The sequence below is a fragment of the Ambystoma mexicanum genome, chromosome 4q (assembly GCF_040938575.1).
Source record: "Ambystoma mexicanum isolate Mex_15411 chromosome 4q, UKY_AmexF1_1, whole genome shotgun sequence".
Taxonomy (NCBI): domain Eukaryota; kingdom Metazoa; phylum Chordata; class Amphibia; order Caudata; family Ambystomatidae; genus Ambystoma; species Ambystoma mexicanum.
The window spans coordinates 688223168-688235293 of NC_090928.1; the positions used below are offsets into that span (position 1 = coordinate 688223168).

Consider the following 12126-nt stretch of genomic DNA (forward strand, 5'->3'; position numbering starts at 1 on the left):
TGACCCCTGGCGACCCACAAATGATGTACCTGGAAGAGAGAAGCACTTGGACTACATGGATTTCCGTTCCCTCATGAATATATAGAATTAATGAAAGGTGCGCGGACCAAGACCCAGTGGCAAAAAGCTCTGCAATTTGAAAGAACGGACAGATACATTGAGGAATACCATTGAGAAGGGTCAGCACCCAGAAGAGGGGGATCCAGAGGTGAACCCATCACCCAGCGAACATGGGAATGAACTTTTATTTGTTAAAGGAACTTTTGTTTTGGTTATCGGAACACGTCAGGCCCGAAGGAAAGACTTTCAAAGGAAACGACACTTGGCCATTGATGGTCCTGAGAACTGCCATTGGAACTTTCGTCTCGTGCTGGAGAAGCCCGAGACTGTACTGTGCTCCAAACTCCCATTTTACCCCGTGCACAAAACGTGTGGGGGAGGGAGACCCAGGCTACAGCATCCTGATATATTTTTTGAGAACTCTTACTTCTTTTCTTGAGAATTTTACCACACCCCTTTTTGTATTAGTTGGAAGGTTTGGCAATAGTTTGTTTTTATTATAGGCCATTTTATTTGACACAACGCCACTAGGATTGCGTTATTTATCCTTTGATGGTTGATGCTTGTTCCCATCCTAGATTTAGAATAGGCGTTTTTCCAACCCGCATACATTAATCATTGCTCAATAAACACCCTTGAACTGTGATCACTTGTGTCTGTCTTACTTGTTGTCACCATGAGTTATTTACACTACCCAATGACTCGAATTGACAAGCCGGTAGAAGCCCTGGTCCAGGCCTAATATATCTCCATCCTGGACCTAACTAAGGGTTGTCAAGTCCCATTGGCTGGGAGTGATGAACCAAAAACTGCATTTTCCACACCAGATGGCTTCTTCCAATTTACAGTTCTCCCCTCTGGGTTACATTGTGCCCAGGAAACTTTCCAGCGGTTGATGGATCGGGTGTTAGCTCCGTGCTGAGAGTTTTCAGGGGCCTACCTTGATGACATTGTCATTCACAGCAATTCATACTCTGACCACCTGAAACACCTGAGGGATGTGTGTGAGCAGCTCTGAATGGCCAACCTTACTGCTAACCCCTCCAAGTGCCATTTGGCTCGTTCCTCAGTGAAATATTTAGGCTTCCAAGTGAGGAATGGGCAGGTCCTTCCCCAAAGAGCCAAAATAGAAGCCATCCTGCGTGCACCACAGCCGATCGATCGCCAAGCGAGATATACAAGCCTTTCTGGGACTCGTAGGATACTACCAAAGATTTATCACTACGTTTCCTGAATCCCCCGCCCCCCCCCCATTATGGATAAATTAACCAAGAACCAACCCAATCTTGTCTGCTTGGATCAAACTGCTCTAAAAACTTAGAATGAATTGAAGGAAGCCCTCTGCAAAGACTACGTCCTTGTGATGCAAAATCCTGATCAGGAATTCATATTACAGACACTTCCACTGTAGGACTGGGAGCAGTGCTCTACCAACTTCAGGAAGGTGAAGAGCGACCTATCATGCTTATCGGCAGTAAATTATTTCCCAGTGACAATAATGATTCCATCATAGAGGTAGTGCCTTGCAATTAAATGGGTGGTCTGAAGTCTATGATATTATCTAGCCGGGCCGGAATTCAAACTTGTTACCGACCATGCTCCATTGGTATGGATGTCGAGAAACAAAGACAGTAATGCTCGTGTCCTCAGATGGTTCCTAGCCATACAACCCTATTCTTTCAGAGTAGAACATCAGTCCAGCACCTCTCTCGATACCCTCAGCCATCTAGACCACAGGGAGAGGAACCCAGGGAAGACCGCCTACAATAAAGGGTGGAGTTACGTGATAAGGCCTGCTTACAGGCCGTGTCAGGGAAGCGAGGGAGTCCCCCCCAAACAGTACCTGGTGCTCACGCAAGTGTGTACAAATCCCCTCCGCTCCCCATCTTACCTATAATGATGGCAAACACTGACAGGTGAAAGCCAGAGCAGAGGGAAGCCACCATGCAGCATCAGTTTGCACTTTGTCACAGCAGACAACCAGCAGCCTAACACCAGCCACACGAGAAAGGGGTGCAGCAAAGTCTCCAGGGATCTACACGCCATTCAGAAAAGGAGGCCCTATTAATGAGGCTCCCACCATCTTACCAGAGACATTAAGATTGAAAGGGCCATCAGAAGGCCTTCTAAAACGGGGACTCCAGTTCCTAAGAAACACTTTCACTTTCCTTGCCATAGATGATTCCAGAAAAGGGGGCGGGTGTACACGCCCTTTATTTTTTTCCAAAAATGTTTTTATTGGCATTTTTCCATTATCACAATGAACAATAAACTCCCCCCCTACACCAGCCCCCCTCTACCCCGAAACTGCTCCCTCCCTTAACTCCCCCCTCCCCTCCCTGGTTCGGGTCCGTCCACTCCACCATAATACGTGAGAACACCTCATCCCATTTCCCCTTTCTTAGTCCCACTCTCGCCTCGTTTGACTTTCCTCGCCAGTTATGCGGGGTGGTCCTCATGCCAGTCCCAGGAGCCGGCCTTTCTTGGGCACCATGCCCGCTTGTAGTCCTTCATAAGAAATTGCAGGACCAAGTCCCATCCGCCAACTATTTAACATGTTCACCTCTGATCTCATAGTTAACTTTCTCCATTGCCGCAAAATTCCACATTTTGGCCACCCACTCGTGTTCCGTTGGTGCTTCTTTTGCTTTCCATTTCTGCGCCACCAATAATGCTCCTGCCATTACCAGGATGACATAGACCTTCCGGTGGGCCTTCAAGGGCCAGCTTTTCTAACTCTCCATCTAGCCCCAATATGAACAGCCCCACATTTGGCTTATTCTCCATGCCCAATGTACCCCTGACTGCTTCCTGGATCATGTCCCAAAACTTCCCTACAAGGGAGCATCCCCACCAGATGTGCCTTCAGGAGCCCTCCTCCCTGCATCCCCTCCAGCATTGCCCAGAGGCCGTCCTACATTTTCTTCAGTCTGCAGGGGGTGAGGTGCCACTGAAACATCAATTTCAGCCAGATTTCCTGGATCTGTAACGAGAATGCCAGCCTAGGAATATTCGCCCATAGGGAGGACCATTGCTCTAGCTCATTCTCCTGCCCTACATCCATCTCCCACTTGAGCATGAACCTTCTCGCCCCTTCCTCCTCCCCCTCTTTGATCAACCTGTACAGATCCCCAACCAAATGTTTTTCCTCTGAGTAAGATGTCACACATTTCTCCAAGGGGGGTCAGCGTTCGTGTCGCCATCTTGTTCCTGGGATTTAAGGCCCAATGCCTCAATTATGCATATTGAAATCTTGCCTCTTCCCCCCACCCCAAAATCACTTTTACATTGAATGAACTCTTTTATCTCCCCCCCTTCAAAAAGATCACATAGTTTGTTGCAACCCCCAACCTGCCACTTCTCGAACTCCCTCCCCTCCCGCTCTGGTGTGAATTGTGGGTTCCCAAATATCAGGGTAAGTGGCGAGGGAAACGTGGTTATTTTAGAATGTTTCATAGCTTCGTCCCATATATCTCCCACCAGGGCTTCAAATGAGCTGCAGTACATGTTTTGTGGCCCATCCTCCTGGGGTAGCCAAATCACCTCCTCTATTCTAGAGCCCACCACCACCTTATCCATCTCCCTCCATCTCTTCCCCCTGTCATCCTTCGACCAATCCCTAACCACTCTAATTTGGGATGCCCAGTAATATGCCTTAAATTATGCACCTCACATGCCCCCTTTCTTCTTAGGTAGTAGCATCAGTTTGGAGGGGAGTCTCTGTTTTTTCCCCACCCCAAATGAAATGTAAGCCCATATATGCTTTTGAAGGGATCTAAAGAAGGACTTCGGTATCCTTATGGGAAATGCCATAAAAATTGTTGTCCATTTATGGCAATGCCATAAATGCACAACCATTTTTATGGCATTGATCCTGCCCAAGATATTGAAAGCGCGCACCATCTGGTCAGTGTCACCTTAATGGACCCCAGAAGGGAAGGGAAGTTAGCCTCAAAGAGTTGCTCCATGGTTCTCATGAGGAATACACCCAAGTATTTCAGTTTGTCCTTGGCCCACACATATGGTGATCTGGACTTTACCTCGCTCTCCCCCTCTGGGGTCATCCCCCGGACTAGTGCCTCTGTTTTGCTCCTATTTATTTTCAGCCCCGCCACCTCCCCAAATTGGGTCCATTCCCTATCCACACCTTCCGAGTCCCCCGGGTTGGTTACCGTTAGCAGCATGTTGTCTGCGAACGCAGCAACCTTATGTTCTTTCCCACCAAATGAAACACCCTGATGTCCAGGTGGGACCTAATCCTACTTAGGATGGGTTCCAGGTACAAGGCATACAGAAGCGGGGATAGCGGACTCCCCTGCTTCGTGCCCCTTGAGACTTTAACTGGGTCAGACAGCTCGCCATTAATCAGTAGCCTCAAGGATGGTGACTTATAATTGGTCGCAATTCGCGAAAGAAAGGCCTCCCCCAGCCCCATCTTGCGTAAGGTACCAAAACGGAATTGCCCTTCAACTCTGTCAAATGCTTTTTCAGCATCCAGTGCCACCACCAGGGCCGCTGTCCGCTTCTTATTCACTTTCTCGATTATATGAGTTACCCTCCTAATGTTATCGTGGGTCTGATATCCCTGAATGAAGCCCGACTGGTCGGGGTCAATCACCCCAGGGAGGAGAGATTCCAGCCGGGAAGCCAAGATCTTTGTGTATATAAATTTAGGTCCGTGTTGATACGGGCAATCGGCCTAAATGAGCCGCACTGGGTCAGGTCCTTCCCCTGTTTTGACAAAAGTATCACTTTCGCCTCTTCCATTGATGGCATTATTCCCCCCTCCTTCCCAAATCTATTAAATAGTGCTGCCAATCTCAGGGCCAGTACTTCTGACTAAGCTTTATAAAATTATGTTTAGAAGCCGTCAGGGCCTGGGGCTTTGTTGAGAGGAAGCAAGGCTATCGCTCTAATCACCTCTTCTCTGGATATCTCTTTCTCTAGTATCTCCCTCTCTTGAGCCGTTATCCTTAGTAACTGGCAGCCCTCTAGATGCTCTTCCACTGCTAGCCCTTCTGGGTGTTCTGACCTATGCACCTTCCCAAAGAAGTCTGTGAATTCCCTCTTGATAGAGTCGATATCTGTTCGTACCTCCCCCTTGGCAGTCTTTATTCCCAGTGTGGTCCTCTCTTTTTCGTCCACCCTAAGCATCCTAGCCAGCAGCCTACCCGCTTTATTACCCCCTACATAGTATTTCTGCTTCAGATGCACCAGTGCCCTTTCCGCTCTGCTTGTTATTAGCGTATCTAGATGGCCTTTCACCGTCCTGTGTTCCTTTCGCACCGCTCCCGTGGGCTTAGTCGCCATTTGGAGAGTGAACGTTTGAAGTTTATCCTCCAAGTCCCTCTCCAATTGCCTCTGCTCCCTATCCTGTTTTGTCTTAATGGCTATTACCTTGCCCGGCTTGTGGCCTTAAAGGCGTCCCAGAAAATTCTTGGGTCCACCCCCTAAGACTCGTTTACTTGGAAGTATTGGTCCATCTCCTCCCTCAATTCTTCCCTAAGGACACAGTCCCTAAAGACGTGTGTCGGATACCTCCATTTCCAAAGGCCTACTGGGCGGTTAGGCATTGTGAACGAGACTGTGATGGGCGCATGGTCCGACAAGGTTATAGCCCCCACTTCCACATCCCTCACTCTTCCCACTAGGTGACGTGAAACCCATAGGTAGTCAATCCTAGATGCTGACCTATGCACATGGGAATAAAACGTATACCCTCTTGCTTCCCCCCTCTTTGCCCTCCACCTGTCTACCAGTGCAAGGTTTTCCATCATTCCCTTCAATTCCTCAGAAGGCTGGTTTTGCGCGTTGAAGGTCGTTGTGCTTCTATCTCTCCCAGGCTAAGTTAAAGTCCCCCATCAGGATTATATTCCCTCTAGCAAATTCAGAAACTCTGGATGAAGAACAGAGGTGCACTGCAGTAGGTGGACATGGCGGAAGACATGAGGGAAGGCGATCCCTCCCAGATGAAACCCAGGGGGATCAGGGGGTAACCCAAAGGTTCATGGAACAATGCCTCCAGAGCTTTGGTGACAGAATAGAGACCACGATGCAGAGGTAGCTTGACAAGATGAAAGAGAATCTGGCAGGGGAAATGAAAGAAATCAAATGCACGGCAGAGACACAAGTGGACACCAAAGAAAGCGCGCTACAGGAACTGGCCGAGGACAACCATAAAATGGAGGAGATGATGGAGCAACTGGCTAGAGACATGCATAACCACGAGCTCCAGACGGAGGATCTCAAAAATAGGTCCCGGAGGGCTAACATTCGAATAAATTCACTACCAGAGTCGGGGGGTGATGCAGACTTGCAGCACACCGTCCAACAACGATTTGAATCTCTCTTAGATCTATCGACTCTGGAAGAGATACAGGTGGACAGAGTATATAGAGTGGGCCCGAGGCGGAATTAACCGGGAGCCAGGCCTCATGATGTGCTGGCAGCTCTGCACGAGTACAAACAGAAGGAAAACACCTTAAGGGTGGCAAGACAGCCCGATAACCTTCAATACAACGGCGCAGAGGTGTTCCTGTATCAGGATTTATCCCAAATAACGCTAAACAAAAGAAGGCAGATGCGCCCGGTGGTCCAAGAACTGGTCAAACGTAACAAGAGGTACAAATGGACCTTTCCTTTTGGCCTTCTGTTTGAGCTTGATGGCTGGCAAAGGAGAGTCACCACGGTCGAAGAAGGCGCAGAGGCTCTGGGAAAGTCAGCGTGATTCTTTGGGACATGACTGTCGCACCATATACACCGCTTCTGCACCATGGGGTGCCATGACACCTACAACACTGGCGGGGCTCTGGTACACTGTGCCTGTTGAAGTCTGCACGAATAGGGAATCGCACTAAACCACCAGGGTACTTATTTTATAAAAATAAAGGTCTCCAGAAAGACCTTGCTAACATCCATTAGCCCACAAGGGATATTTTTATTATAATTTAAGGTCCCTGGAAGAGGGGAGCAGAGGTCCCTTATGGACCACCCCAGACATGTTGGATGAAGGGGGCAGGGCTTACAAGCCTGTATGAGCCCTGTGAATCTCCCCAAGCCCTTCCTCCTGCCACATCCCCTCAAGGAAGTTAAGTGATTCACCAAGGTAAGTGGGCCAATCCTGGGAGGGGGTGGGGTATTTAAGTAGTTGCATGCGAATGGATGAGTGTGAGTTAGTTGGGTGAGGACAGGAGGTGGAGGAGGACGTTCGAGAGACCAGCGGAGGCAACAGCGAAAGGAGTGCAGAGATTCTTATAAGGAGCGGGGTCTGTTGAGTGGTTGTGTGGCAGTGGAGAGTGTGAGGAGTAGAGGTAGAGTAGGAGTAGCAGAGTGGTAGTGGTAGTAGTGGCAGAGGTAGGAATAGTAGTTGGGAGTAGAGACAGTATGTAGCAGGAGTAGGGGAGTAGTGAGTGCGAGAAACAGGCAGTAGTGGTAGTTGGTAGTAGAGGGCGATAGTGCGCACTAGTGAGTAGAAAGATGCATCGCTTGACAGTAGTAGTAGTAGTAGTAGGATATAAAGGAACTAAAGGCATAGTGTTAATAAGGGAGTAATAACAGTAGGTGAGGAAGAGTGTGACGGAGTGGAAGAACAGGGGCAGTTAGTGGTAAGAGTAGCGAGAACACCTATATAACAAGAAGAATAGCAAGAGGCAAGGAAGTAGAGTGGGAGGAAAGGTACAACAGAGTTAGCAGGAGGTAACGACAGTAAGGAGTAATAGAATTGAGAAGTGAGAGAAGTCAGATCAAAGAGTGGAGGAGAGAACTGGCCAACCTTAAACGGCGATGGGAAACAGATGTGGGTGCTATCGACCCAGAAGATTGGATAGTGGTTTTGATGTTTCCTCGGGAAATTGCGATCGCTTCATAGCTTCGCTTAATACAGTTCAAAATTCTCCATAGGTTGTACTACCCCATGGTTGTATTACACCGGTGGAACCGGGCTCCTGACCCAAACTGCTTACGATGCCAATTGGCGGAGGGTACATTTATACACATACTTTGGGAATGCCCCCGGATCAAGAACTTTTGGTGTTGATGCTGTAGCAAACTGTCGGCTGCACTGGGGAGAGAGGTATCAATAGATCCTAGACTACTCTTGCTTGGCATAATGAATGAAAACACCACCGACCTGTGGGAAAAACTGTTTCTATTCCTGGCGGTCGGACTGATCAAGCGCAACAATAGGGATCATCTGAGTGTCCAGCGATGGCCCAGTGGGTCGCTGATGTAGATATGTGTGCGGTACTGGAACACTGTATGTACACCGCACAGGGCTGTCCAGCTAAAGCCACGAAAATCTGGGGCAAGTGGGAGGAGGGACGGGGATAAGGGTGCCCTATGCTGTGGAAATATGGATGGGTGAGACGTGCAGTGACCTAATATGACCTGTTTACATTGATATCTATAGCTAAGAATGTCATGACATGTACTTGAAGGGCGGTGAGCATTTTGTGTGTTGTTCTATGTTTATAAAACAATAAAAAATAATTTATGAAAAAAAAGAGTGGAGGTGGAAAGGCCGAGTGAGAGATCGCAGTAATATGGTGGGAGAGGAACATCTGTAGAGATCAATATAAATGAAGAGTCCGGTACGAGTGGGCTTGAGAGAAGTAAGAGTGACACCGGGTGAAAGAATGCACCATCCCTAACTCCCTAAGACTTCTAAGAGGGGTAGTTCACAGAAAGCTTGAAGACCCAATGGAGGTAGTTAACCCATGTTTTAGGGAAGTCATAGTTGCCCTCAGAAAGAGCAAAGACAACAGGTGGCACTGTTCAATAGTACTAACACCTGTTAAGGACGCCTGGGTAGGTGAGGGAGAGAGGGGCAGCCCTAGCGCCAATTCCCTGAGAACTTGCTCAGCCCTGAACTAACCGAGAACCCCTGTGCAAAGCTATTTGTAAAGTTCTAATAAACAACCTTGGACTTTCCAGAGTCACCCTGGTTATTTGTGACGGGCCAACCTGTCAGAGTCTACTGCTTGTGAAGATCAAACTCCTCTCTTCTGCAGGAGTATTTTGAACAGCTGGAGGAATTGTACTCCTTTTATTCTTTCTAGCATTAATTTCCTTATACCGGTGGCAATAGTGATTCCTCCATACAACCTCTGCTGTAATTGCTTTAAGCTGGCCTGGGCCATTATATTACCCGTTCACTACTATTCTCCAAAAATATCTTTGGCCCTTATTTCATATATCCATCTTTAGTTCTTCCCAATTATTTTCAGCTGCTATTTTGTTCTTGTCCATTATCAATTATTTATACACCAACATTAGATTTGTTTATCCTGGCCTGGTTCTCACTTTTTCCGTATGGAAGAGAGGGTATGCCCAGACCTGGGTCCCTTGCTCCCTGTGCCATAGGGAACCACGCTGCACCTCACTGAGGATTCCCAACAAGGCCTACACGTCTGGGGTTGCTTGTGTTTCCGTGCAGTGGGGACCTGGCATAGCAGTTCAGGCAGGGCTGCTCCCATTGGTGGCACTGCCTGACTGATTTGTATATGGCTGGACATCTTTTGCAATGGAGCAGACAGGCTAAAAAACGGTGGTGTGGAAGGTCGCCCAGAGCAATGTCAGTGGTGCAGATTAATTCAAAACCTCCCACCCATCACGTTTGTGGTTCTCCCGTTTAATTCATTGAACAATTTATACTTTGCTAAGCCACATTCATTGTCAAATCAGGAGTTCCTTTTATTGGCGCGTTGCCGAATTTAAATGCAGGGCTGTGTGGCACAAGGCTGTATCACATTTGTCTAGGTTTCACACACATAAGTAATACTGAGTTAATAAAAAATACTGCACACACGAAATGTCATACTTCTTATAAGTGAGAAGAATCACATAAGGAAAAAGCTTTGTTGAAACAAATCCACTTCTACGTCCCTCTCTTTTATCATCAAAGTGCAGGTGCCAAATGGGCTCCGGGTGGATCCTGCCTTAAAAAAACATTGAGAATTACAAACACGTTGTACGTAACTGGATCTGAAACAATCAACCAAGTATTTAGAGTTAGCTTTTAGCTGGAAAGGATGAAAACAAGGGAACACAACTTGGAAGAGAAACGGAAAACTGTAATGGTCAAGATGTTGAGTTGTGGTAAATGAGGAACTCTGGAATGTCCTGTGATGGGAAAGCATGTGTGCTATATCTTGGGTGTCTAGACAGCTGAGAGGGGAAAAGCACTGACTTGGGCACAAAAAGCCACATAACAGAAGAGTTTAAGGTTATCTTCATAAACATCTTAATTGAAACCACTTCCTAACACTAATTAAAACAACGGGCTTTACCCTGTGTATGTACACCAATCTATGGTTTGCATGCTCTTTGTCTCTCTCTCACTCTCCCACTTTCTCGGGTGGGAGGATAGCTCAGGGCCAACGAGTTTGTCTTGTAAGCAAGACAACACAGCGCAACACAGGTTCGAATGCCGATCCTGCGCTTAGAAACCACTCATTAAGCAAGTTATAAAAGAAGAATTCTAATTTCTCAGCAAGAATCATGTTGTTAGATAGGCTCAGTTGACAGACATTATAAGAAACCAGCACACTAGACTGCAGGGTCTACAATTGTGGTTTGTTTGACAAGTATACAAAATTAAACATTGCCTTTAAATTGCATTCAATCTGAGCAGAACCATTGTCCGGAAGGAAAAACATATTGAGAGATATAATTGTGTGTGTTCTAGACAAGGTTCTAGATAAGGGACGCTATCGAAAAGGACATTTTATAATTGTAGTGCTATTGCGAAAGATTTTAAAGTATTTATTTCTAATGATCACTTCCAATACATATTGTAGGCATAATAAGAATGAAGGTAGAAAGTTATAATTAGGAGATGTACAGTCGGGTGTACTCGTATTGTACTCCTTTAACATACACCCATGATAAAGGGAAGGGACAAATAGTACCAAATATAAAGATTATTACAGAACCTTATATTTGACAAATATGTCTGTGATAAAAGGGTTGTACTATTGAATCAATAAATAGATCATGCACACTGGGCTTAGTGCTCATTTGTTTTCACAACACTAATCCTAATATTACACATTTAGAGCACCTGGAGACTGCCCTTGGGTGGTAGCGGTGTGCGGTATAAATTAACATAACATTTAGACAGACTCAGCATTTAGATTTGAGGATAAAATGGCTGTGACATCTGTCATACCTTTGGGTTTGGGAGACATCTTTCTTCTTATTTCTTAAGACGAAATACTTCCTCTTCAGTATAAGGCAAGCCAGCAAAAGTTTAGAAGAGGGACAGGCTGGATGCACCCACATCGCAGGAGAAAAATGTATTTAGCGGATGTTAAGCAATAATAAAAAAGACATATGATTTGCAGTTTGTTTCACATTTGCCAGAGCCCCAGTCAACATGCAAATACCAATTGATTGTAACAACGACCTCAATCGGCTTCCTCTAAAGTATGACTAAAAACGGCAAAAGAGCAAGAAATCTTGCCTCAGAACTTCGCAAATACACAAACAATGCTCAACCACCTCCATCGCCCTACGCGTGTGCACAGGGGCTGTTGCTTGAGGTGAAATCTAGTGTTAAAATATCTACCTCTCCTCTCCCGGTTACCTACGGATCTGCGTGATCACTGCGCATCAGAAAATTGCGAATCCGAAAAATATCAAATTGCAAAATCCTGGATCACTTCACGCCATCCCGCATCCCCCTAACTCCCCAAGCCCTCACTTACCTTTTTTGGCGGCCCACACAGAAGCGTGCCACTGATTCTCCTGTCCCCTGCAGCGTCAGTTCCCTCCTACTAATGTGGGTCAGAGCTGGCGCCGGAGGGTGCTGTTCCTATTTCTCAGGTTTTCTTTTTTTATGTATTGCCCCCCCCTCCCCCATTCCAATGTCACGGGGGCAGGGGACACCCTCCCTGCTCCCGCTGTTCGGCATTATAGCATTCCGTTTTTTGTTAATGCTGAATGCGCAGTAAAAGCGCATTCAGCTTTTTCTACCACTTTTTTGGGGGGATACCGTTACATACTGCTTGCGACCTTATTTATTATTGCATGCAATACCTAAAGCAAGCAGAACTGTGCGTTTCCTTC

At 46.8% G+C, this 12126-nt stretch overlaps 1 protein-coding gene across 1 annotated transcript in view; it reads left to right on the forward strand.

Moving 5' to 3' along the window:
* Window positions 1-12126, forward strand: part of MCM8 (minichromosome maintenance 8 homologous recombination repair factor) — a 1532371-nt gene that overhangs the window by 904417 nt on the left and 615828 nt on the right. The window lies entirely within an intron of this gene.